Source organism: Vidua chalybeata, chromosome 1 (genome assembly GCF_026979565.1).
Source record: "Vidua chalybeata isolate OUT-0048 chromosome 1, bVidCha1 merged haplotype, whole genome shotgun sequence".
NCBI lineage: Eukaryota > Metazoa > Chordata > Aves > Passeriformes > Viduidae > Vidua > Vidua chalybeata.
The window spans coordinates 100,227,521-100,250,515 of NC_071530.1; the positions used below are offsets into that span (position 1 = coordinate 100,227,521).

Below are 22,995 nucleotides of genomic sequence, written 5' to 3' on the forward strand. Positions count from 1 at the left end.
TTCTACCCATTAAACTGTGGATTTTGAGATTGCAAAGAACAACAGAGCTTTTCAGAGTGGAGTCCAGCCCCACGCGAGAAGGATGCAGCAGCTAACTCCAGCAGACGTGACCTTTCCCAAGCAGTATTATTCACTCTCTGCTCGCGGGCGCTTTGACACATTAGCACTTTGCGAGATCTCCAGGCAGTATTTTATCAGCAGGGCCCATCCAGGCATGATGTGCACTTTCACAGTGCATTAGCATATCCAGAGGAGGAACAGTGCAGACTGCAATGGCCTTTCCTTGTAGGACAGAGCTGAAGTGTGAAACAACATCACTGACATTCTCACTGACATCCACGAGCTCCTCTGCAAATCCAAAATTTATAAGCATGTAAAACCTAGCACTGTATAGGGAAGAGACTAATTTCCAGAGCACCTCACCTGTTAGTACATTCATCTTTGACCTTCTTATAGTCTTATATTCTGAAAAGTTAATCATCTTAACTTTTTCCTCCTTACCTTGCATGTTAAGAAAATACTGGTCTATATTCTACATACAAGCTGAATGTTGAAATTTAAAAAGAAATCAAATGTCATTGACAATGTAAACAGAAACCTTGCTTCTCACCTTACATCTGTACTGACCAGAAGTAACCCTAGTGAAATCAGTCAGCACAGGTACACAAAGAGAGGGAACCTGGTCCAAAGAGTAACATAACCCTTTGCACACAGACACAGACGCAACTCAGCAGAAGAAAGAGCTGAAGAACTGATCTGAGGCCTCACAGAGCAGTCTGTAAGAGATTTCTCTTCCTTAATCCCTTAATCAATGACCAGTTTTGCACTCAGTGTCTCTGGTGGCCATTGAATCCTGGTCATCTGAGCAGGGGATTCCCGCAATGCAAAAAGTCCCCACACTGCTCAAATCACAAACAGCAATCTACAGTTACTCTAAACCAGTTTGTAGCACAAGAGCTTCGGGTGTAAAACTAGACTCAGACCTAGCTCATTATTATTAAAAACATTTCAAGCTGCTTCAAAATATAGCTTTCAAATTTTAGTAATGGAAAATTGTCCTTTCTCTTCTCTGTTTTATTAAACACAGCAAATGAGCAGAAACTTGGGCTACAAGCCCTTGGATCTGAGCACTTTTGTCAATGTCTGACTGCCTTCACCACTTTCTGAAGCACACGGAAGGCATTCCTGAGGAAAGATTAGTTTTGGCTTCACTTTGTCACACTTTGGTTAACTTGAAGACACAACATAGCTCACTGCTTGAAAAGGCAAAACAACAGGCATTCTTTAAAGTATTAGGATAAGGAATTTGGTTTAATGGTTACAATATTGAGCCACAGTCTTGTGGATCTGGATGTGACTTTTTCAGGATGCATTAATAAGAACACAGGAAGTTCTTCTTAAATAATAGATGCTAAACAAGGCAAAAGAATTTCATCCTACAAACAGAGGCAAACTGACTGTATCCCAAGTGTAACTGTGCTTCCCAAAGGACGTGCACCAAGAATTTACCTACTTAGTTGAACATTTTTTTAACCAACCCTCCTATTATAAAATCTAACTTTTTTTAAAAGGCATTTATGTCACCATATCACAGTATGATACATTTGACTCAATTAAGCAGTCAGAAAGAATCATGTTTATATTATAAAATTTTGGCTAATGTTACATAGAGAAAACAACTTTAATCTGCATAAATCAATTTCAAAATAAATATTGTAAGCTAATGTTCCATTTTCTTTTTTTCTGCATCTTTGTCTTTAGGCTTGAGCACTAAGTGATGAAGGAGTTTATCTCATACCTAAGACACTAACACTAATCTACTCCCTCCCCAAAACATCAACAAAAGGAGCTATGGGTCATTGAGCCAAAAAATTAAATGCTGAAATGTACATCCAACAACGTTACCCTTCACTAGCAGATATCCTGTGGAGGAAAAAAAAAGTCAAACAAATACACTTCTAATGTCTAGCCAAAAGAAAACATTCAGAAAAGAACAGGCTGAAATTCAGTCCCACTCTTCAAGGACGAAAGGTATCTTGTTACAGCTTCAAATCTTCCGTACTGTCTGCTTAAACACAGCTAGAACATGTGGAGAAAAATTTATGGGACTTTATCATGGTTGGCTTGGGGGAAGGAAGAGCTTTCTCTGTGAGGTCAGGCACAGGAAATTATTATCTTTTTTCCTTCAGCTTTTCCACACACATTCTCTTCTACAGCTAACAGGGCAGTCATTTTGCCCATAGAAAACTTACTGGCCATAGCAGTTGTAAATTAAGGTTAACCCCCACTATAAACAGACTTCCACTTCAGTGAAAAGTATGCTATTTTCCACTCAAATTCCAGTCCATATTTCAGCTGTAGGTTCGCACCTGATTAGCTTCAAGCACCATATATTTGACAAAGTGTTGCAGTCTAAAGAAAAACACAAAAAAACTTGTAATTGTACTGTTACCCCTACTATTATTTTACTTTACAGGCCTTCTCCTTAAGGGGGCAGGGGAGACTGGGACACAGAGGAAAAAGCTTAATTAAATAATATAAAAATTAATTACTCTCCCAAACAAATTCATCATGATTTTATCAATGGAAAAGAGACTGAATTTTAAAAGTATGTATTGTCTAAAAGCTGTCCCTGCAGTGTTCTCAGTTCAGCAGTTATTCACCAGCAACTCCAGTCAAAGCTCAAGGCAGCAAGCTAAGAACAGGACATCACCAACCTCACAGGAAAACGGAACTGGAAAACATTTTGAGGAAATGTTGGGGGAAAAATAACATTTACTAACTAAAATGAAAACAGAAAGATCAAACACAGCCACCATACAGTTCATCCTTTTCTAAGCCCAGTAGGAATTTAAGAGAATTTAAAAGAATTTCTTCATATTGAATTGGACAAAGCTGTGAGTAACTTCATTGTAGTTTGAAGTGGATTTAGGATAATTGCTGTCCAGAAAATTGATAGTTGGAATGGCTCTGAGCACAAAACCACAAATGTTCTCTAGTCACAGAAAAGGAAAGAGCTAAAAGACATCATATGACATTTCAGATAGCTACAGAGAAATAGAAGGAAAAATAGGTACAAATGCTTGTAACTAAAATACATTTACTAAAAAAATATATCTAGGCCTGGAGTCATTAAATGGATGCATTAATAAGAATATTTATAATATTTTAAAACAACTTTCAAGTAATGCACTGAAGAAGACCAGAGAACAATAATCAAGGAATGATGAAAGAAAACACACATCTACTCAGCATCATTTAAACAGTTATGATAAATGAAATAAAATTTTGCTAGGCAATACTGCAAGAAATGCTATCAAACTTACAGTTCTACTGCCCACACTGGAATATTTTTAATCACTAGCAGGATAAATCCTGGGCACAACATAGGAAAAGAGAAAGCAGAAGATTCAAATTTGAAATGAAAAAAATTTATCATCCAGTCTATTTTCCTCATTAGTATTTCAGTATCTAATGCACTTAAGTTCAGGCTGGAGACAAGCAATTCTCATTGCCTGCCCTCTAAAATAATCTGATCTGTACATTTCTTTTTCTTAAAATTCCCTTTTAAATATAAATTCATTGTGATATATTTCCCTTAGTACATAGTAATATAGTAATGTGCTTCTATATAATCTGTCTTTGATCTACAAGTTTGACATGAATTCCTTAAATCAGAGTAGCATTTTAGGGAAAAAAAAAAAAAAAACAGCTTTGAAAGATGCATCATTTTTCCAGAGAATTCCAACAAACTTTGGACCTCATGTTTAACAAGACCAAACTTCAGCTGTATTAAAATGAAATCCAAACCTAGTATTTCACATTCCACCAAGAAGACGGAAAGGAAGAAGGACCACAAGAAGCAACCCTCTGCATGCATGAAAGGCACCCTACCACCACTACCAATCTCCTTTAGTCACATTAACTGCCAAGCAGCTGCACCCCCACCAAAAAAATCTCAACCAGACTAATCTCAGTTTATTAGACTTTTTCAGAGGACAAGATCTTTGGTAGCAGTTTGTCATAGCTCATACAAATATTTTAATTTTCCAAAAGAAAAGGAAAATGAAACCATCTCTCTGGTAATTAATACACAGTTCAATATAAAATATTAATGTACCTTCAAACACTGATTATTCAGAATTCTTTTTTGTAAGTGCTTTGAAATTTGAAGTTCATTTTGCACTAAATGTGCTTATTTCAGTTTCAGCAAGAAGACTGGTTATAAGCCAGCAACTGAAAAGTTAAATGAAACTAAACCAAAAAGTTGTATTACTTTCTTAAGTCTTCTATTTTAAGTGTATCGCCCTCTCTCTTTAACTTAATCCTCAAAAATATAATTAGACATTTTAGAACAAAGACCTTATGCTGAAACACAAGTTCTTCATCTTCCAAGGTTGTTCCTTGGTGTCACATTTTTATAAATTCTGTTAATGTCACACACTGTCAGTGCATGGCAAAGGCTGCTATTACAGCCTGGAACACCTCCCCAGTGAATGCAAGCCCAGTGAGCCCCCAAGAACTGCCCAGCAGCCACAGTTTAATAAAGCAAGAGTCATGCCCTGACCAAGGCTTCACTTAAGAAACAGTAAAACACATGAGCAAGAGCTTCTCTGAGTTTTCAGTTAAGGGGGAAAAAAACCAAAACCCTTCTTTTGAAAAGCTAGCAAGTCTAAAGCACAAATAAAAACTAGAAACTTGGCAACAGAGTAAGTTTTTATAGCAGAAGTGTAGAATTAAAGCAAGAGCATTCAAATTTGCCTACATCTAAAAGAGCCTCCTCAGAACCACGAAAACTCTATCAAGTGATAATTTGTTGAGTGTGCTTTAGCACTGCAATTTGTATTTAATTACAGTTCCACAGTTATTCCTTAGTTAAGCTATAATGCTCTTCAGGCAGAATGCATCTCACAAGCTTTATTGCATGCCAAGGAAAGAAAACCTTGCTTCTTCCATCACCAGAAGGGCAGCAAAATTTCCCATGAAGTCACTACTACGTTACAGAAATTGTACTTTTTAATATTACTTTTATATACTTGGACTGAAATTCATACATCACCTGAAATCAATGAAGATTTAATCAAAAGCTCAATTTGCATCTAGAGTCTAAGCCTGCAATAATAATTTAATATCACTGAAAATGTAATCAATTTCATAGGAGATAAACAGGGGGCAAAGGGTAATATTATCATAAAAACAGAGCAACTGCCATATTCAATCCTTTGGGATTCTTTAGATCCTGCTATACTAGACACTTATGCTTCATTTAATCAAGAACTTCAGACAACAGACATAACTGTATGTTTCAGAAGCAAATCAAGGCCCATCAGTCTGTACATTTATAAAAAAACTTTCCCCACTTCCCTGTGTCTTAGGCATTTGTTAAGCCTTGAAGCACAAGTTTTAATGTCTCTTCCAAAGAAAACTCTCAGTATTTTTGCAGTAATTGGCATTAATGTTAATATTTCCTATTCCAATGATGTCTCTTATTTGTTAGTGAGGAGAACATGATCCACACAGCAGCACATATGAAGTACAGAAGATACACAGTGTTCACACAAACACATTCAAATGATGAGCTGTCCAAAAATTAAAACAACTATTAACAATGAGGAAAAGTTCCAAGCTCAGAAAAATCTCAAATTACATTTTTCAGTTCTGCGACTGCAATTTCTTTCAAATAACAAAAAAATGCTAATGAATTTGCACTGAACTGAATTTAACACAAAACCAACACTCTGAACTTAGGAAGTGAAACACATCTTCAGTAATACAGAGAAAAACACACAGATAAAACCAAGAAAAAATAGGGAATGCATAAGGTCTCCTAACAACATAGGGGAAATATTCCCAGCTCCTTCATCACGTTTCCCTTACAAGACCACATCAGTCCTTCCTGCTCTAAACCAAACCCCATTTCAAAGCAAACTTTTCTATCATTAGGCTGTCATCAGTCAAGCTGTGCTCTGCTACAGAGAGTACTTTGTTTAAAAAAAAATTAAAGCCAAAATACCAGGTTCTGTGAATTTTCCTTAGAAAGGAGATCAAACTCATGACATCTTAACAAAGCCACATCACCAAATAAAATAAAACCTAAAGCAAGTAAAAGAAACAACTAGTTCATGAGATAATATAAGTTACTAAAAGCACACTAGGTGCAGATCTATGTCTGGAAATAGTTGCCAGCTACAGGATTTACATTTTGTACTAAAGTTCAAAACAGAACTTCCCTGATCTATGTGCCAAGTTGTATAGGAAAACCAGAAAGCTTTGGTTGTCTCTGATATGCATCTGCCATAACTAAAAATCTGTTCTGCTAAAATATCACAGAAGCCACAACAAAGTTTTTTTTCATATATAGGCAGTGAGGGTCTAGTCATGTCAATACCTCTACCCACCTGCATCTGGGAGACCTCTTAGTATTCCTAGAGAAGATGCCATCATGCCTAACATTCAGGCTATATGGATGGGCTTGGACAAGTCTATTTACTATATTGACTGTATGGGTGAGGAGCTGTAAAATGAGGTCAAAATTAAAGGTAAACAGAAAAGATTTAGTACTGTTTCATATTTAAAGTTACTTTTTAAAAATGAAATCTTTGTAAGATTTGCCTGTTAAACCTCAGAAATCTCACTGCTCTACGACACTGCTGACCCACTGTGGACCACTGGGTATTTATGTAAAAAAATCCTTTCTTTTGTCATGTTTTGGATATTGGTTTTCCTCACATGTGTGCAAACACATGTTCTTCTGAATTAGCTTAGACAAAAAGGCAGACCAGCTTGCAAGAGTGAAGGAGTCTAAGTGGTGCTGACTTTTCACATTTCAAATGCAAATTATTTATTCAACTACACAATGCCAAATAATTTTTTAAAAACTTTGTAAAACACATTCCCACAGCTAACACTTTTGTAAGTACAGAATGGAGCAACTATATTAAAAAGCTACCTAAAAATGTTATTTTCTTAGTACCTACGGCAAGTAAATTAAGGTTTATAGGAGGTCATTTGCATAATAAATATAAAACCAGTATTAAATAGCAATAGCTTCTTCTAAAATGGCTTTTGACACTTCTTCCTCTGATTCAATGAACATGGTACATTGCACATAATTCTAAAGCAGCTACAAAGTTCTAAACACTTTTTCCATCAGAATAGTCTCCATAATAACTACAAAGACAACATTTAAGAAGCAATAATAATACATGCAAAAACTGTGGTTATATTTTCTAAGCTTTTATATTAAGATTTGACCTAAAACACCAATTAAGATAGTAGATATTCAGATGCTTACTATAAACAACAAAACCAGTATCATGTACAGAATTTTGGAAAGAAAACAGAAATTATCATTATGTAGGAGAGAACCTGGCTGCAGTACCCTAACACACACTTTCAATAAAGACTGGAGAGGAGGAGACTGGGACACCCCAAATTATCACAGTATTATAGAGTCATTGCTTTATAAGCAAATAAACTGCATTTCCAAAGACAGAATAGAAACTACACAAACTTTGTCAGAAGTTATTAAATGACAACTCAACACTGTAAGTTAGTTAAGCTTCATGACATCATGAATCTTCAGTATTCTGTCCCTACTGCTTTTCTGAACCAAACTGGTTGTGTGGATATGAATGAATAGTTCACATTTTCATATGTATTACCAGAGCACCAAATATTCAAGAGAGCCTGCAATTTGCTGGGACAACTGCAGGAAATGTGTTTTTCATCCATGCATATTCAAACACTGCTTTCTTTATAAACATTAATAGAAGTGTTGATGCATCTAAGACCTTTACACAAGAAGATACAAGCTGGCAGCAGTAGCAAAAACACAAGAGGTGTGGCTGGTATTAGAAACATGGATGTGAATTCAATTTTTCAAGATGATCCTTCATTAAGAGTCAATTTTGGTTTTGCAATCCAGTAAGGAACATCATGCCTCATACCAAATTCAGGGGATAAGCTCTGCAATAGAGCTGAACAACATTTGTCTTCTCTAATCATGATGCCTTGCACTTTTAAGATTTACACTAATTAAACTAGAAAAGGTCACACAACTGAAAATGTTCATGATTTGGGAAAGACTTCATAACAAAATCTTTCCTGTCTATCACTAATCTTCTATACACAATAACTGTCACTTTGATAAAGTGTCTCTGTCAGCCTGCTTGTGATTATACACAAGAAGCTTCAGCCTTTATCCGCTGGAAGAGTTCATGAGCTTTTTCTTGCAAACCTCAGTGAGACAGAGCCACAAAAGAGAGGAAGAGGAAGCAAAACCCAGCACTCCTCAGGATTACTCTGTCATCTGTTCAGGAAATAATTTCTTTGCATTTTAAGAACTTCAGATTTTACTGAAGGATTTCAGTATTGAAATTCCAGAATAAAAATATGTCTATATTTACACAGACAGGAAAAAGAGGAAACAGAAAATACCACCTTGGTTCTAATCTCAATCTTTGAAGATCAGCTGCAGTGTGATCTGCAGCTCTCATGTCTCTCTCTCCTCAGGGGTTATTATCAGATACAGATACATTCTTCCGATGTTTGAAACCTTAAGACCCTCTATAGAGGGTCCACTCCTTCCTCATCCCATATAGCACCTTGAAAAAAATGGGACCAGAAAGCATTAATTATGTCTTAGACTCTGACAACAGCCAGTGAAAATGCCCTATTTCACATTTACAGATAACTGGTGAGAAATTGATATGTCTTTAGTTTAGTTAGGAATTTGAAAGGATATTGGGGTTGAGCCCTATGTTCTGAAGTCCTACCCAAATCTGAATAATCTTCCAGGCATAACCCAGAAAGCTGCTTCCTCTCTGAATCTCTTCTTCTCCAACTTTTCTTATTATGTAGAAAACTTTTCCCCAACAGCCTGTTTTTTTCTCAGGTATTTAGTGGGTCATTTGAAAGAAATAAAAAGATGAAGAGAAAAAAAATTCCTACCCTTCACATCACAGTGACTGCACAGGATCAGGAGGAAAGCCTGCATTGCAGCACAATTCTATCAAACCTTTGGGCCTTTCAAAGGCTGCAGTAATGCCTTCCTATTCCTGAAGGAGGTGGAAAAAAAAAATAAAAATCACACAATCTAACCAGCCTGAGAACAGTGGGCTTAAGAGTAAGTGTTCATTCAGCACAGATGCTGACAGAGCAGGTGAAAATAAAATGCTTTTAGAACCTTTCACAATCTATTTCTGGATCAAGTTCCCAGCTTCATATGGTTTCCTGCCACTTTGAACTACACCTTAATGTAGCTACCTCTTCAAACAGTATTCAGTATAGCAGACACAAAGAAAAACTACAGAAAGTACCAAAAAAGCCCCACAACTACATATGAACCCAAGTATGTGCGTTGTTGCCATTCAGCCCAGACCCAGGAAGTTTTTCCCAGGGAAACAAACCTTAACTTAAATAACTCTTACCTGCTGCACAACATAAAAAGGAAACCAACAATCTAGCACCTTGTGTAAGGAAACCATATCCTTAAGCGGAGGAGCTAACATACATATATCAAAATATACTAGAAATCTCCAATAAACTCACTTCCAAGACAGCCATGCCAATGCTCTCTTTCAACAAAACCCAACAATCAGACTACAGCTACATTTCTTTCCCTTCTCATATGCAGGCTTTCAGGATATATTCCTCTTTTGTCCCAGTCCTCATCTTTTCCTTTTTCAATTAGGACACTACAGATTGCAAAGGCTAAGAGGAAGCATGCCTGAGCCAAAAGAATTTTCAGTCTAAAGAAAACTAGTACAAAATGAACTTCAGAACTGCAAGTTAAGAGGAAGTTGGTCAAATTCAGTGTTCAGAAAATAGAGCATAAGCCTTTCTGTGGGAAAGCTTCTCCATAGTAACTAAAACTGCAATCTGAGCATTGACTGACTGTCAAAAATACCCTCAATATAAAAACAAAGTACAAAAGCCTCTGAAAAGCGAGATATTTCAATGACCCAGAAAAAGAGGACAAGAGGAGGATCCTCTAAGCATTTACAATTTCTTTGCTGCTGATCTATTTTACTAGTAAGGAATGACAGAAAAAAAAAATATAACAAAAGATTAAATAGGTATTTAACATGTTCCAGGTAACATTATTATGGCAATTAGTAAATTGGTGGTAGTGCTTCTCCAGCAAGAGGTAGGATCAATGCAGCTGACTCTCAGCATTAGAATTAGGGATCAGACAACTGTTCATCCCTTAAAACTGCTAAACTTTAAAAATTGGTCTGTATTTTTTCATGCTGAGTTTCTGCCTTGTCTTAATTTCTGAAGTATTTTAATTTCAATCAGAACAATTCAGTTGTTTAGTCCTTGTAAAAAAGACAGACTTTATAAGAAAAGTTTCAAAGACTGGTGTTTCCAAGAAAGGGTCTGGGGTAGTTTTGGATTAATGAAGATACATTCTCTGACCCTCAGGATAATTTCTAAATACATCCACACATCTTTCCAGATTGCTTATTTTTTTAAATACAGCTAAGGCCCTAAAAGGGTCTGATCTGACCGACCATTCCTTCTTTCCCACTCCACAAGGAAGAACTCCTGAAGAAACGTACACCACCATGGAGAGTAAAGCAGCCCAAGGAAGCAGTCATTGTCACAACTATGTGACAATGCCTCCTGTAATGCCTCCTATGACTGCCTCCTGTAAGCATCAGGACAAGGTATCATCAGAACTTTTTTTTTTTTTTTTTTGCAAATACACATAGTAAGGAATCTGCTTTTAAAGAGAGGACTGTTTCTAACACTGAAGACCAAAATTCTAGTGGAACAATATTTCAAAATTCATGTGTGCGAACTGTTTCAGCCACTAAAGCATTGCACCCTGATAAAGTGTACCTCTATCCAGAGTGATCACATTGTGCTTTGAGGTTTTTCTTAGCATTCCCAGCAAAAAGGAAACACCACACACATGCCAGTCACCAGGCCACCACAGGAATGAGAGGCACAGCCACTACCATTAACCTGGCACATCCTACAGAACACTCCCCAGTAACAAGGACAGTAGGGAGAGGAAGCTTGCTGCACCTCCAACTTGCCTTTGCCTCCCTTCTGTAGGGAGGCAATGAGCATGAAAAAACCTGTAACTGTCATTTTCCCTACCATAAAAACCATAGTAAAAATCATAGCAAATGATAGGGAAAAATGAACTATGGCCAAGAACACTCCATTAAGTCGGCACTCTGAAAGTCTCACAGTTTCTTTTTGCTTAATATTTTGTACATTACAGCAAGTTTCCCTAATAACATACAGCTCAGATTCCTACATTTCCAAGGCCTTATTAAATTAGCATAGGTAAATATGAACATTTTCATATGGTATTAAAGACAAATATTCAGAATTGCAAGTGAAAATAAAATCACATCTGACCCTGTACTTAAAATACAAGGAATAATAAACTTGATTTATTAATATTACTGAAAAATAAATTAGGTATCTCTTGAACAATCAGGAATTTTTATCTAAAACATTGGGGGATAATGTGGAAAGAAAATCTTTCCATTTATTATGAAATTGAAAACAAAACAAAAAAAAAAAAAAAAAAACCAAAAAAAAACAACAAAAAAAAAAAAACCACACCACAGGCAACTGTATTTTCCCCAAGATCATTAAATATAATCTTGAAACAACTATCCAACCTTCAAAGAATTTCTCTACCCTAGCTGAAACCAGGACAGAAACTTTGCTATTTTTCCTTGCAACTGATTGCATTTGAGAACTTCCTAGCCAAGAAGAAAATGTGATGCAGCATAAAATCATGCAAAATCAATTAAACCTATATAATTATCAGTACATCCATTTTTTGAACAATAAATTGTTCAAAATTTCAAGAAACTGCAAAATAAAATCTTGATGAATTTTCCTTAAAAATCTGTGATTGTTTTCCTGCTCTGTACAAGTTGTAATAAATTATCCTCAGCTTCAAAATAGTTCATTCCTGTGAGACTGGTTTCAGTTTCAGGATTGCAACTGTGTGGTAACCGCTTCTCTTTCTGTTGTTTTCCATTTCCAAACGTAGGCTTTGATCCCCTTGGTCTTGCTGGTAGAGCAGTCGCCTCACACACACAGTCACTCTTTGAAGCCTTCCAACAGTGCCAAGAAAGAAGCAGGCTATGGCAGCAGGCTCAGTATTCTCTGGTTATGCAACAGATTAGATCATTATCAACAAAACTAGATGCCTCCAGCAGAGAAAAGAAATGGGGAATTCGAGAGCAAGTTTTTCTTTACTTTTTGTATTAAGGGTGGCTGCTTGGTCAGTTTGAAAGGAGGAAAAAGTTACCTGCAATTAAGAGCTGGTCATATCAGATAAGATTACACGTCAGAGAAAAGCTCTATAATAAATATTGCTGTCACATTTACCACTCAGTTCTGTTCCTTCCTTGGCACCAAAGTTTTCCCATTCGTTGTGTAATGCAAAAGAAATACTTGGCCCAAACTAATGCAAATTATTTAAGAAGCCTGATTTAGCCACATGGATTTCATTCCCCATAGATGAATGACCATGTGCCAGTGGGATGCAGGAGAAGGGTCTGAATTCTCACATACCTGCAGAGAGAATCTGTGCTTCTTATCTATGATAATATTCATTTGCCCACAGCCTGTGTATGTGGATGTCCTACACATCTGTCACATTTCTGTCTTCTCTAGTTGTTCCAACAACTTTTAAATCATCAATTAAAGATATTTCAGTTCAGACTTCCACTTCAGTTAAAGGATAAAGCACCTACTGATTGGGCATGCAGTGAAGATAGGGATTTTGAGCAGAAAAATACATACCGAGTAATTTCTTAAGGGAATGCCTTGTATAGCTTCATCTTACAGATAATTTGGTGAAGTGCTACACTGCATGAAACAAATCCCCTGAGTCAAGTTCTGACAATGAATGTATAGTGAGAAGGAGAGATCAGAGACTATCGAACAGATTAAGCAATTTACTGTTTGTATGTAAGAATTCAGTCACTGAGGCTTACAAATGCATGCAAATAAAACCAAAAGACTTTGAGAATCCTAACTAAAAACTTTATAGATTCTACAAAAGACATTAAGAGTATTTAGATACTGGTTATAGGAAAAAAGTAAGTACAAAACAGTTTAATATAGAAAAAACTATATGGTTACTCTTAATAAGAAAGAATATTCTTATAGTGTTTCAGTGTGTTAATTCTAGATCATTATACATTTTTTAACTTAGAAAGCACTACAGAAGTTGAGTTTTGCTTTTCAAGTTCCCACAAAACAAGCACTAAAAGTATTGTGCATCTGGTTATATTACAAAATGAATGTAACTCTTAAAATTACTTTACCCAATAAAAGAAATACTATTAAGAACGGCAGAAGTTACATGATCAGTGTAATTTGTTTACAAATGCATATTATCATGAGATCATCAGTAGCTTAAAGAAAATCTAGAAATTATAAGCTCTGTGTTTTGGGCTTTACTTGCAGGAGATACTTTCCAGACATGAGATTACTCTGGGTTTTTTTGGGTTTTTTTAATTATTTCTTATACATCTGGAAAATATTAGGTCAAATAAATTATAAGCATACTAATGAGCTCTTAGTACTCACTTGTTACTGTTCTTACTTGATATTATAACTGAAGGATCAGAAAGCCATGTCTCCCTTTCTCTCTTAAGCAATCATACAATACTTTATTGTATGACATGACTCGAAATGTATGACATGTTTCTAAAAACACAGACCTAAATAAAATCAGGTGTTTAACTGGACTGCTCTCATCTCTATCCCATGGTCACTAATAATTAAAAACTACATGTGAAAAAAATAACTGGCATTCCCCCCAAATCATGCCAGAAGAAAAATCACTGATGAGTCAAGCTAGTCTGTAAGTGGGACACAAAGTATGATTCATAAGTCATCGCTTTGGGTTTCATTCTTGAGAGAGAAAAAGCTCCATCAATAACATCAGACAGAAACTGAAACTCCCATTACAAAAACCTAACATTAAATTCAGTGTGGCTTTTCATTCTGAATATTTCTGTTATGTGTGTTCACCACAAGGGTTTGAAGCCACAACCAGTAACCTTCAGCAGCTCCTGCAGGCAGTGAAATCTTGCAGAGGACACTGAGTGTGATGGGCCACATTCCTGAGCTGTCTTCTACACAGCTGCAGGGCACAATCTCTGAGTCCACCAGTGGGGCAAAGGGAATGGGACCTTTCTGACTGAAACCACAACAGAACACTAATTATGGTTCAACTCAGTCATTGCTAGCATCAAGTTTATCAAAGCAGATGAGAGTCACTTAATTTGCCTTTTTTTTTTTTTCCAAATGTAATATTTAGGCAAACTGGACTACAACACTAAAACAAGGAGATGAGTCCAGTGAGATGATGGCAGAGGAATCAAGAGGAACTAGAAGTACCACCACTGCTTTCAGACAACAGAGAAGATACTAAGCACTATGTCAAAATTACCTCTGGGCCACAGCTTTTGTAGCAAATTGGGTTTTCAAGGGCATTCCCCCTCCTCTGCACTGTATATTTCTCTCATGTCTTTCTTTCAGCCCACAACCAAAAACGGAGGCTTTGTGCAGTAATTCCATATTAGGCCCAAAGGACATTTATGAGGAGAATATTTTTAATATTTAAAGCACAGTAGAATATATACAGAATTCTAGACCAATAAAGAAACAAAAAATAAAGACCAGGGAGCCTTTTTTCTTTAAGGAGGTAATAATACAGTAAAAGAATCTATAAAAACCTTCTTTCAAAACGCTGTATGACCTTGCTATTCACTCACATCCTTCAAGCTGACCACTGAAAAAAATATAAAGTAATATTCATTTTCCCACATGTTTATGGCAGTCCAAATGACAGCTCTGACACTGGAAATAGACTGGCAAAATATTTTATTTATCTTTAACCCCAGCTATGAAAAATGTGAGAACCCAAAAAAAAATTAAAAGCCATGCTGCTATTGGACATTTCAAAATTTAATCATACATCATACTTGTACAGCAGAAAACATGCAACAAGACTAAACTTCTAAAATGTAGCTGGATATAAATGCGTGCTGCTTTCCCTGTACTGTCAGCTAGCAGGTCTTTAAAGGAAGATTATCAAAGGCACTCCAATCACCGTGATGTGAAGACAGAATAAGTGAGCACGACCTTGAGTTCTCCCTTTGTATTTCATTGCATTTTTTTAAGTATTTTTAAATCATCCAAACAGTAAGTACTAACATGGCCACTACTGAATACACATGCTTTTGAATAGGATGATGAAAATTACTTGAATGAATGTCTTTTGGTTTATGTGCTCATTTACATTCCTCTCAGGAATAATATATTAGCAATGTCACTGCTATGAACAAGTAGGTGACATATCAATAACTATCATCTATTAATAAATACTTTACTCATTCCATGAGGTTAATCTTCATATGCACCCATGAGGCAGGAAATTATAGTCAGTATTTCCCCTGGGGATGATAAAGTCATGTTATAGACTGTCCTAGTCCATGCAGTGATTCAGGTGTCAAAGCCATAAGTAACAAACTGTCAGAGACCCTGCCTCCTAATCCTACATTCCAATCACTGAATTTTGCCCATCTGATGAAAGAAACTATAAGAATCATGCTGCTTTATCATAACTGAAATTTAAAACTGATATTTATCAAAAGCTGTTAGAAGTTTAAAGATAAACTTGCCATTAAAAGGGGAAACAATGAAACTGCCATGATTTATCAACTGGTCTCTCCTTTGTCTTCCAAGGACATATGTGTGATAACTGCTAGAAAGTTACTGCTCCCTCAGATTAACACAGACCTTTATTTGGAATAAATGTCTTTTATAAGGAACTTGAGAATGTTTTCTCTCTCCAAATTTATTGACTTCTCTTTACCTGGCTCCTAGTCTTCAAATACTCCCTGGAATGTGAACAGAACACTTATCTTATGAGATACTGCTAGTGTTGCCAAGAAAAGCAGGAGAAATATTGAGTTTAAAAAAAAAGAGAGAAATGTTTTGCTGCACAACACAAATCCACTGCTAATTTTCCTAGCTTGTTTCTAATAAAATTAATAAAGCAACAAGTAGGTAGGCACTCCTCTACATCTACAAGAGTTTAGTGATTGCCTTCAGAAAGGGAAAACTCTTGTGGTACTCACAAGCTGCAAGAGCATTATAAAAGTAAGATTCTATCCATATGTTAAATTTTTATTTCCAGCATATCTGTCTTAGCTCAGTAAATGTTTTTAAACTTACCAGGACACCAACTTGGAGAACTCACTTTACAACTAGTAGGATTTGCATGAACAAATCCCTTAGCAAGCTTTCAGATCTCTACCTATGAGTTGAAAGAAAAATTAGGTTGCAATTCTTGCAAGATTTCAAGGAATCTGAAATGTCACTTGTCCAAACCGCCCCCTCGCCCTGCCCACGACATCTACCCTTAATGTGTGCAGCAATGCATTTCTGTTATCACCCAGAATCCAGGAGGTGAGAATGTGAGAAATAGTGAAGTTTCTAATGAATTTTTTAAAATTGCTTAGGAGCTCAGCATGGAGATTTGAATGGGTTCAGGGGTTTGTGAAGATTCCTTCCATCTCAATTGTCAGCTGCCTGCTCGTGCTGAACGTACTGATGAGGAAATCCTCAGAGCATGCAGCAGCAGCCCACTGCAGGGACCTACGTCATTGGAAATGTTCCAAAAAAACTTTGGTGCCTGAAGAGTTCTTTCCTTTCCACAAGTTCCTTAAGATAGAAGGAAATTAATGTGGCAAGTTCTGGTAAGCAGAGACAATGCCACTTTTCTGTATTACCTCACCCAAGAACACCCACTTGCTCATTTTTCAGCTGACTGAAGAGCAGCTTCTTCTAGTACAGCTATTTCCTCCTACAGGGAACACTCATTTCCACTGTTGCTCTAACAATTAGAGGACAACACTAATCACTGCAAGTACTACAGGCCTATATACCCCATCACACACACACAAAACACTGCTCATTTCTAGCATGAATTTACAGCTTAAAGGGGAGTAGACAAATCAATCTTTATAAAGTCTTGAACACAGCTCTCAAAGCATACTCTTCCATAAGAGCTGGGCCAATACAAATGTTATTAAAAGCAAAGGGAAGGGGCTGGATTACCAATGGAATTATATGTTATGAAAACCATACAAGCAAATGTCAGTCTTGAAACAAAATACCAATTTAACTGTCCTCTGTGTAGGCAAAAAAGCAACCAGTAACACATTCCTTGATGAAAAACACTCCTTCTAAGCTGAAAGCAAGACTAATCTGAAAATACAGGATTAAACAGTTCACCTTGTTTTGTGGAGAGTTTCACTGAGCACAAGAAGAATATTCCCTTGTGCTTTATGCAAGGGTGTTTACAGGACAAGACTGAACTGCTGAGCCATTATTTTACTTGTGGCTCAGGAATCATTCCAAAGCAAACATGAGAGAGAATACAGCAACATATATTTTCAAAATTAATCAAATGCATAATAAATTTTAAGCAATGAAATTTTGAATTTTGTCGAGGTTGCTGAAGTTCAGCTCTAGCCCTTCAGTCGATCATCAAGATTATTTACTGCCTTGCTACTAGTCAGTACTGACAGACAAGTAACCCCAAAGTCACTATCACACAGCTCAAGGGCTAAATACTTCTTCCAGAAGTAAATATTTCCAGAAGGAAAACAAAATCCTGTATATTGCTGAGAGTACAAATAAGCAAACAATACAGGAAGTCCACACTTTTCTGTTCTAAATACAACATTTTTCCATAAAGGGATATGTTTGCTCATATGTGAGAAAGGAGAATGAAAGTAAAGGTCCCTTACCTTTATTTCCACATGGTGGTAGCTAATCCAGTGTATGTGACAAAATGGGATCTGACAAATCTTATCTGCTAAAGTGAATGTTCTGGAATCTCACACTCATTCCCCTATCTCAGGAGTCAAAATTATTTTTATCTTCTAAACAAAAAATTATTCTATGCTTATGAGTGTGCACAACATTTAAGACTGTCTCTTCATCTTTCAAATTCTTGCTTAAAAACTACCTCTTAAAATTTTCCACAGTATTTCTTGCTATGTAGATAAACAATTTCTCACGTGTCAATGTCAATAGGGCAGTATTTGATATGACTTCCTCCAAAAGCAAGCCAATCACAAAAAAATGTGTAATATTTAGAAGATGCATGTGCTCATGATGCTTTATCTTCTCTTCATTTATGAGAAATTCTGAAATATGAGCCATCCACTATAAGAAACAATCTCTAACAACAAGAATTTAATCTACCCAAAATCCTCCTCGAGGGTCTCCAGAGAACCAGGATGACCCAGCGTTTCATGGCACAGAGTCCAAACCACTGAAGCAAGCACAAGCCAGATCGGAAGAGTTAAATAAAGCAGCTAAAATTCAGCAGCCTCGCGAGCTATTCCAGACTACGGTTACTGTAACCTACACTGGGTGTCCTCTGCATAAGCACCAGTGTGACTTTGTGCACTGCTGAGACTCAGTCTGTTGCAACTGGCATAAGTTGCCACAGGCGAGTAATCACAAGAAACTGACCTTGGCAAAAGCACATTTTACACTTCACTGCTGTTCAACTGTGTTATACTAAAGAGAGAGCAAGCGAGCCCAAGCAGAAGGGGGAGGGAGAGAGAACAAAGGGGGATAGACAGCATAAAAGTGAATGTAGCCATTTTCAGCTTTACCTGCTTTCAAGATTTTAAGAGAGGTACATCACACCTCCAATGCACATCACAACCTACACATAGTTACATCAATTCTGCATGGTATCATTTTTAAGCCATCAGGGTCTGAGGAAATTTTTGGAGGGGGAGGAAAAAGAAAGGACACTAAGTACTAAATTAGAAATTAATATCTAAAAAAAAATTCTCCCAACAAGGAGGAGGAAAGTATAGAAGACAATTACAACTTCACATTTTCTTACCACTGGATTAATGCATAAATGAGGATTTTTAAATTGTTCCTTCTTCCTGTTTGGCTACACCTGTTGAAAGTACATTTTTGAATCAGCTGCAGCTAATAAAGCCTAAATGTATTCCATGAGGTGTGCAGCAAGATGTTTTAGTCCTAATTTTTAATATTTCATCTCAACCTTAACTTCAACTCTCAACAGCCTGGCAGCAACTTGCAGGAATTAGTATGGTAAAATCCCCACTGCTGAACATACAGTTGTGTCTGGCTTTTCTCAACCATCTTTGGTCTCCAATGGTTTGAATCAGTTATTTCCTGCAAAATAATTTTCTTCGTTTCTGCATTACTTTTCTTTGGTATTGATTACTGCATCTCCAAAGAAACAGGACCTGGCAAAGCAAGATGGCACAGGATCCCATCATTAGTGCTAACCCACATCCTGCCCAAATTTTACAGCAATTTTAACACAAGGATCTAACCTTGAGGGTATGCTGGGTTTCCAGGACATTTGCTGGTTGAAGCAAAACACGCAGAAGCTTTGTACGAGTTCCAAAATACCAAATCACTCTCCACTTGGGAAGTGTACAAGGTATGCAAGTCTAGACAAAATAAAATGAGACCACATGCATTTTGTATCTGCTTCCTTACCGCTCTTAGGTCAGTGGCCTAAGAACTCGATGCAGCTTCTCTTCCAGATCTTGAAGTCTGCTCTTCTCCCGTGCAGACAGTTTCTCTATTCCTCATCTGGTTCCATAAATAACTCAAAACCCTGCTACAAAAGCCAGCCTTTGTTCCTCTTAAACTTGCTAACCCTTCGCATCTCTGTCTTCACGAAGTCTCCATTCCTCTACTAAAACTCCCCATCCTCCATCTCAGTCCTCTAAATGTCATTACTAGCAGTAAACAGAAGTGACTTTTTTTGGACACAGCCACGTTGTTACCTTGAACCATTCCCATCAGACAGAGTCTTGTTATGGTATAATGACCTCCCCTGTCACTGGCCAGGGAGATACAAGACTCAGCCCTGACAGCAGATGGCTGATTCGCACACACTGACGCTCAGCAACTCAACAATGATACCATCACGCCTAGCCTATGAATTATGAAAACAGCAATTCTATGAAGCATGACCTAAAATTCCAAGGGACTGAAGTATTTCCAAGTCTGAACTTCAGTTCTGGGTCAAAAAGGTGTCAGCTGTGGATCTGCAGAATTTTAATCATCTCATCAGACTGTAGCTCTGTCTCTCACAAATACATGATGTTTGTAAGGCCCCCAGGCATACTTCCTGACACTGAGGCACGACTCTGTCACAGAGGGCTGGACCGGCCACAAAAATACTCACTGCTTCTGTGAAGTGTGTGAGAAATTCTTGCAGGGTCTAGACAGAGAATAAGCTGACGTCTGTCACATTTTTCTGACTGCACTTGGGCACAAAATAGGCTTATTAAAATTTTCATTTACTAAGTCCTATAGTAATTAGTTATAGTAGATAGAAAAAGATAAGCTGAAAAGGGCACAGTAGTTCTGCAACAATTTCTGTGGTCCCTCAGGCATGGCTACCTATGGTCAGCATTTCTCACAGTGCCATGCAGCAAAAGGAAAAAAAGGGTGACAAAAAAAAAAAAAAAAAACCTGATAGGTACTCATATCCAGGAAGAGCAAATCTTTGCTTATACTAGGCCAAAAGTTAGCAGATATTTATATTACGCAAGAGCACCCTCGGCTGAATGTAAGGATCTGACACCTCTTACTTCTTCAATGCATATCCTAAACAACAGGTTAGTTAGTCTCTCTCTTTGCAGCTCCCTCTGGGTCTCCCAAACCACACCATATTTTAAATGTATGTGTCAATCAGTACTGCTTGAGTCATTTGACTTTATATTTCACTAGCTAGGATCTCATTTTTAAGTAATTTTACTCATTAGGCAGAACAGAAACATTAACTGGGTCTTCCCCATCCATACAAGTAATTACCAATAGGCTGGCTACTGTGAGCATCTCCCTCCTCTTTCCTCTTCATTTGCCACCTCCTCCATATAAGAGAATTGCTTGAAACCGGTACATTTCCTCAAAATATACAAGGCTGACAAATCAAAATCTTTTAACATCTAAAAATTACTAGGAAGGTTTAGCTATAGAAATATATATATGGGTATGTATCTATACAAAGTATCCAGAAGATGACGATTTTGTGGTGTACTATGGCTGAAGTGTTACTAGAATGGGATTCATTTGACCAAACTATTCCTCTACTGGAAAAAGATCAGTTTGTTTGAATTACATTTACCTTTCTCGAAGTGTTTAAGAAAGAAGTCTCGTCTAATTTAAACTCATCCAATACAACATAATGATATCCTTGAAGTCGAGAGAATCAGGAGAGTCTTGCTTTTCCTTCTAGTTGTGAATATTGAGTGTGATCTAGAAGAAAAAGAAAGTGGGAGGAAAAAAAGTTTGGCAGGCAATCCATTATCTTTTCAATGGGTCAGTATTTTCAAAATCCTTACAGAAAATGGCCCTGACTCCAGAAGTTCAATCAATCAATCAAACAATCACTATTTGGTTTCCAGAAAGATTTATTTTTCCATGTCAAATATTCTGTCTGTCTCTCTTCACTGTCTTACTGTCTTAAACATGAAGATATTAGAGTGAAAGACGTGATTTCCTCTCCTTATTAAAAAAAAAAAAAAAAAAACAAAACAAAAAAAACAGAAGAACTTACAATGCTTTGTAAAATTACTACTAGGGAATTTATAACTCTTTGTTAGGACCTGTGGAAGAGAAAGGCTACAGTCTCTCTGATGTGAAGCACTAATACACTTCACAAAGCTAGTAGCAAGTCTTGAAACAGAACTAAAACTATGAAAAACATAAAATATCCTTTTCTCCTATTAGACACTTCAATTAATCAACAGCTATTGGTGAGTAAGTTAAGTACGCAGCAGCTTTGTTGAATAAGCATGCTTTAGTCTGGAAGCAGCTGTGAGAAGTTCACCGAATTTTATTCTCTGCATTGTCCTGCTGCCTCTGGAGTTTCCACTATTCTAAGGAACATCACTTTTTCTGGACAGCACATTGAGCCCATAATTTTGCAGATACTCATTGGGTATAGTATCAGATCAGTCTTTCTAGTTCTTTCAGTGACAGCAAGCAAACTCACAAAAGCTTTGCCTCAGATTTCACAGGCATGTGTGTGCCTCTCTCTCACTACCCAGGCCGACGTGCCAATATGTAGGATTAAACTTTTTCCAAGGTTGAATAAGCCACCATCTGTCTATCTTGTGTGGTGCTGTGCGCCATCCGGGAGACTTGTCCCTTAGAGCATGTTTCTACCATATGTCACTCCTGAGTGATCAGTTATGCCAAGACATTTGGGAAAAAATGACTAAGTCGAGCTGGAAAACCCTTTCTGAATTCCAGAGGAGGTTTGCCAAGCCTGTATTTGCAAATAACTTCACATCCACTGGTTTTTGCATATATTGTACAAAACAATAAATAATAACCTTTACTCAAACAGACATGAGGTACCTGCCCTCCACTGTCCAGAACTCAGGGACTTTTTAATAAGCCAAGGGATTCAAGTATGACACATCTCCAGGAAAAATACAAGAAACTTTTACAGTGATTTTCACGATAACTAACTTAATAAAGGAAAAAAAAAAGCAGATTATAAGAACATATTTCAAGAAATACTCAGTTTGTTGTTTTAAAGCCACAACAAACCAGTAATTTCTTTCAGAATACTCAACTAAAAATACCTAAGGCAACTGAATACGAGATTTTTTCCTAATAGTAACCATCCAACAATGACCATCTAAAGTGCTCACCTGCACGCAAAGTGATCACTGAAACTAAAAGTTAAACTGCTGATACAGTCCATGCAATTAGAATTTGTCTAATAAAGAATATGACTCTCTCCTATTTTAGATTTAAAGAACCATTTTATGTTCCAATTCCTCAATTATTAAATTAAAACTCAAGCCAACATCATTCTTACAGCCAGCTCAAGGCTGCTCATTTACATAACTGACTTTCAAGGGCACTTCGTTACACAGCAATTAATACCAGAAAAAA

The 22,995-nt window shown here is 36.9% G+C and overlaps 1 protein-coding gene across 2 annotated transcripts in view; it reads right to left on the reverse strand.

The window, feature by feature from the left end:
• The window catches only part of LDLRAD4 (low density lipoprotein receptor class A domain containing 4), a 239,423-nt gene extending 218,081 nt beyond the window's left edge, over positions 1 to 21,342 (reverse strand). For both annotated transcript variants that reach the window (XR_008429851.1, XM_053937773.1), the window contains exon 1: positions 21,212 to 21,342. The gene's annotated coding sequence lies outside the window, so the exon portion shown is untranslated. The remainder of the gene's footprint in view (positions 1 to 21,211) is intronic.
• Between the last annotated feature and the right edge of the window lie 1,653 nt (positions 21,343 to 22,995).